Below are 5,654 nucleotides of genomic sequence, written 5' to 3' on the forward strand. Positions count from 1 at the left end.
CAAAATACTAACGTGAATATTAAGTGAAATGAACTTTTTAGTCGCGTGCAAGCGACTCTATAAGTCACTACGTCGGTCTGCCGGTCGGTCGGTCGGTCTGTCGGTCTGTCCGCAACACTTTTGTACTTGGCCTTTTTGGTTAAGATCAAAGGTCTGTTGTTAATAGATGCTTTTCTTAGCTTTTTAAGTTTTTCCTGGCCTTCGTGCCGGGATTAAACCATTTTTATTGTTATCTTTTTTTGTTTTTACACGTCAATAAAAAATGTTTTAAAAATTGGGAGTTAAGTAGGAAGCCCCCCAGTATGAAAGTGTGAATGCGATATAATGATGAAAGAAGATACTAGCTGGGAGAAACTTGATTTTATTTAGTTCTGGTGTGGCAAGGATAACCAACGACCCCCACAATCCCCCCTTTTGAATTGGCCATGTGCCTAAGTTTTTTGTTCATCGTTGATTTTCAATGTATTTTTAACATGAATAAAGGATTTAATATCTCAAAGTGTAGTATCTGTTCCGGCAGATACTGCAAGCAAAGACAATATGTGGGGGCAGCCCCACATATAAGACCTTGTTCAATGTAGGGGCAACCCTTCATACGAATTGTCACTATCCAGCTCCTCTACCCCCCGGGGAGTTGGTCCCCATTTCCCCTTCACTCCTCATATTAAAAATCGGCCTTGTGCCTAATTTGCTCGGTGGGGGAGCAAATAAATAACAACCCCACATATAAGACCTTCGTCAATGTAGGAGCAATCCTTCATACAAATTGTCACTATCCAGCTCCCCTACTCCCCGGAGAGCTGGTCCACATTTCCCCTTCACTCCTCATATTAAAATCCGACCTAGTGCCTTATTTGTTCGGTGGGGGAGAAAATAAATACCAAACCCACATATAAAACCTTGGTCAATGTAGGGGCAACCCTTCATACAAATTGTCACTATCCAGCTTCCCTACTCCCCGGGGAGTTGGTCCTCATTTCCCCTTCACTCCTAACATTAAAAATCGGCCTTGTGCCTAATTTGCCCGGTGGGGGAGCAAGTAAATACCCCCTTTTCTTGGCCTTTTGACTAAGATCAAAGTGTAGTATCTGTTCTTACTTAATGCTGTACTTATGTTTGTAACTTTGTGATATAAAGTGGGGGATCACTTTTCTGTATTAATTTAATGTAAAATGATCACCCACTTTACAACCAGTCAGTCTGAAATCCATTCAAGTCATTTTCCATATTATTCAAGTTGTTTTTGAAGGATTCCAGTTATTTTTTAAGCATTCAAGTTGTTATTAAGGTCATTCAATTCATCCTTAAGTTCATTAAAATCATTCTAAGTCATTTACTTTTTATTTATTTAAATCATTTCATCCCATTTTTTTTGGCCATTTTAATTTATCTTAACGAATTCCATGTCAATCCTACATTCACGTATCCATTCATTACACGAGAGCACGCGACTAATGGCTATCGGCCTTGTTTGATTAGGTTTAAAAATAACTTTAGGCATTAAAATAAATGATTAGCTTTAAAAAAATTAGTTTTTAACAAAAGAAAAAAGAAGTTTGATTCACTTTATTCTCTGAAGACTATCATGAAATCTATTCTTAAAATGAAGCGAGGAGGAGGTAATTGAGGCCAACCTGAAATCACCGAAAAAAAGAAAAGAAAAAAAAAAAAGAAAAGGTAAACATACTTCTGAATTGTTGAGATACGATAAACCTCAAAATAATCCAAATATAACAAATTATCTAATTTGTTATATTTGGATTATTTTGAGGTTTATTTTCATAACTTTACCTCAGATGTATTTCCCGATCTATTTCAAGTGTATCCTGCCGAACTCGGGAATCTGCACGGAATTTTGAATTAATTAATCAAGTAGTCCAAATAATTCAAAGGATACAAAAATGAAAACGTTGTTTAATTTAATGTCGATATTAATCTATTTTTCGGCGACGGATTGATTGTTTCCACTCTGTTTCTTGAATCGCAATCGGAAATATTTGAGTGGATGTATGGCCCTTTTTATATAAATACCAATTACTTAGCAAATTACATTAATACGGTACGGTTTGCTCATTAAATTATGAATTGAACAACATTTTGCTTGTGTTATGTTGTTGTAATCTATTATTTATAATTAAGGCTATGACAAGAGATTATTCTTTTTATTGTTTTGACTCTCGAGTATATATCCGACACAGTTGGACACAGTTAACCAATTTAGAACCACATCATTCTTTCTAAAAATATATAAGATAATACCGGATATATACTCGAGAATCAAAATAATTAAAAGAATATTCTCTTGTCATATCCTTTCTTATATTACACAGCATAATCACTTTGACACACTGGTTCTCGTTAGATCATCGAAGTTAAGCATCGGTAAGAATGGTTAGTATTAAAATGAGTGACCATTTTGGGAATTTTAGATGAAGCATGTACTCTCCGCTTATATCATCATTACTTCCAGTCGTCCTTGAATTCTTGCCATTGGAATCAAGCAGTGCTAATTTAGGAAAGGAGTGGTTAGAGATTGCGCAACCCTTACTTCACAATTCAGCGTGTGTTATCCACCATAGATCAAGGATGATCAGATTGTTTTTTTTTCCGACGAATAAGCATCCACTTTTTGGCACTGGAATCAGTCAGAAGAGGTGTAGTTGGGGTTCCACAAATCTTGCTTCACAATTAGACGGGCAGTTATCCTAACAAGGGGTAACCATTGTCTCTCGTGGCTGAACAGAAGTCATGATGATTTATAATATCGCTTGATATAAAACGCTTCCAATCTTATCAATATTTTAATATTTGGTTGTTTACTAAGATTTTTAATGCCGGTTTAAATAACGTTTTAATCGACAGTTTAAATGCTTTGAAAATTTTTAAAGGTTTATAAAATATTTCAATTTATTTTTACTTACTGAGAAAATATTAAAATCGTTAATTTTTCTACCAATAATCCGAAATTTATTCGGGTGGATTGAATTTCGTACTTAAATTATGTATTAAGGAATTTTCTTTTAAATTCTTAAATTTTAGGTAATTGCATTTTTGAATTCAATAAATAATCGGCAGTACTAATGGCCACTTAATCACTTGAGCTACGTTACCTCTCCGAATCACAAGTGGCAAATATTGACGGAGATTTTTGAGTCATTTCTGAGCATTCGAGAGTCTTAAGATAGACGATATGAGCAAAAGAAAAACAAAAAAACAAAAACAAAACAAAACAAACAAAAAACAAAACAAAACGAAAACAAAGCAAAAAAACAAACAAACAAAAGAAAACAAAAAACAAAACAGTTACCTGTTTATCTGTGTATCACAGACGATAATTATAGTTTGCTGCGAATATTTTGTGAATCAGTGTCGTGTAATTGGAGGATTAAAGTTAGCGTAAGAGTTGAGTTATATAATGTGCTTGAAAGAAAACTTAATAAAAACCAATTCCGTTCTAAATGCTAATACAAAAAATATATTAAAAAGAAAAACATTAAAAAAATGTAAAAGACATCGCATTCAGTTTTCGTTAAATAATTTATTTGTTGAACCCCCCCCCCAAAAAAAACCCCCAAAAAACAAACAAACAAAAAAACAAAACAAAAAACGTTTTTTTCTTTGCTCGTCGAGCTTTTACGTCAAGAAACTGGTCTGACACTACGTTCCCCGTCGATTCTCCAGACTGACTCGATAAATATTAGAATCGGCTGGATACTCATTTGATAAAGTACTTAATTGATTAATAAGAACGAATACAAATAATGTCTGTCACGTAAAGGCGAGAATCTCAGAGACACACAAGAAATGAAAGCACAAATCTAAGATAATACAATTAGAATACTTAAACTATTTCACCAAATTTACTTTGATAAGTTAAACTGCTTTTTTTCTTCGTACGAATCCGAAAATTCTATTCTTGACACGGTTTCCACCGATATTTTTCTAGTTGAAATTCTTTCTAGAAAGACGATGGATTCCGAGAGGGACCACGTGAAGGTTACCAACATCCTAAGTAAAAGTGGTTTTTGTAGAACGAGCGGGATACGAACTTGAAACAACCGGATCGTTAATCCGTGTCGTTAATCCTTAGACCACTGTCACCCTCCAGTTAACCCGGTGAATTTAAGTTACTGAAGTGTTCGCGGGGTATGAAATATAAGAATTTGTTTGAGTATTTATAATACTATATTATTAAAACGTTTTGTTTTAAATTAGTGAAATGTGGTTTTCCCGAACGAAAATTTACAATGGTAACTATATCTCTAACATATCTGTAAAGCTTATGAGGCCCCCTTAAAATGTTTAAATGCAGCTAATATTTCTGATGCTTGTGCAGTTTACAGACCCTGCTGTAATAATAAACTTATTATTTAGCAAACCATTCTGAACATGAAAACGCGGGCTTTGGTAATTATTCTTTATTTTCACATTGTAATTTAATATACAAAAAAATACAGTAAGAATTGAATTTAACTTGAAAATCTTATCGCCCGGGTCATAAACTGCACAAGGTAATAGCCCGGGTCATAAACTGCACAAGTCCCATTTATAATATTTAATTCTCAGATTTTTTAGTACCATTTTCTACAAAAAATTGCATTTATTTATTTATTTTTTGATCACACTTCCACTAAGCTTCAATTTTTGCCTCCCTCCTTTAAAACAACCACAGTAAAGAACTTTCTCTCTCACTGTACTGCAAACCAAACTGAACTTCCATGAACAATGTTTCTTTCCTACAATATGCCATCTGTGAAACCAAATACCGCCAAGCTGTTTTCCATCAAGTCTAATATAAACATATATTTATTGAGGCGTTCTCTTGGATAATCAATTTCTCTGAAGTAATCTTCTGCCCTTGCACCGATTTTTTCCACCAATCTCATGGTGTCGATCTTGAGATTGGTGGAAAATATGTTTTGTAAAATAAACTAGTTAAGATTTATATATTTATATTACAATTGAGTTGTGTTATTGAGCTGCCTTGATTTCTATCCTCGAGATGTTTGTTTTCGGAATCCATTTTGCTACTCTCCGACTGTTCAAATATGCAGAAATTAATATTTAATGTAAACAATTACGTTGCTGTTTATCTCACCATCTAGTTTACACTTATAAATCTGAGCTCTATCACAGTAGCCCCTTATTCTTCATTCCAGTTACTTGGCTCAGAATACCGGTTTGTTTTTTAATACCAGAAGTAGTATTTGTGATGGCTTCACTTTTCTCTTCTGAAGTTTGAAACGCAGGCTGTTGTTTTGTTTAAAAATGTCATTGTACACTAGATGCGTGACGCACAACACTTTCGCAGCAGAACGCACACAGCACGATATTTTTGCTGTAAAAATCCATATTCCTTTTGTTCAATTTTCTGTGAATAGTCGATGATCAAGTTTATTTTCATTTGCAGCCATAATTAGCAAAAATAATTTTATAAAAATATAAATAAATGCTGATATTTACATATAATTAAACTACATTTATATAAATTAATGATGAAATACAATTCATAATAACATGAAAAAACTACGAGCTTCATTTCAAAAAGGAAAATATAATTTTTAGAAAAAACGAAAAATACAACAACAACAAAAAAGTTTTTTTTTTCGTTTACAAATAAACATCGAAGTAGTAATTTCTTTTCACCACAATGG

At 33.4% G+C, this 5,654-nt stretch overlaps 1 pseudogene; it reads left to right on the forward strand.

Annotated features, from left to right (window-relative positions):
• Window positions 1-1,048: 1,048 nt before the first annotated feature.
• Window positions 1,049-1,211, forward strand: LOC145292527 (U2 spliceosomal RNA; annotated as a pseudogene).
• Window positions 1,212-5,654: the final 4,443 nt, after the last annotated feature.

This window comes from Euprymna scolopes, chromosome 13 (genome assembly GCF_053919585.1).
Source record: "Euprymna scolopes isolate OS-2025 chromosome 13, ASM5391958v1, whole genome shotgun sequence".
Taxonomy (NCBI): Eukaryota; Metazoa; Mollusca; class Cephalopoda; order Sepiida; family Sepiolidae; genus Euprymna; species Euprymna scolopes.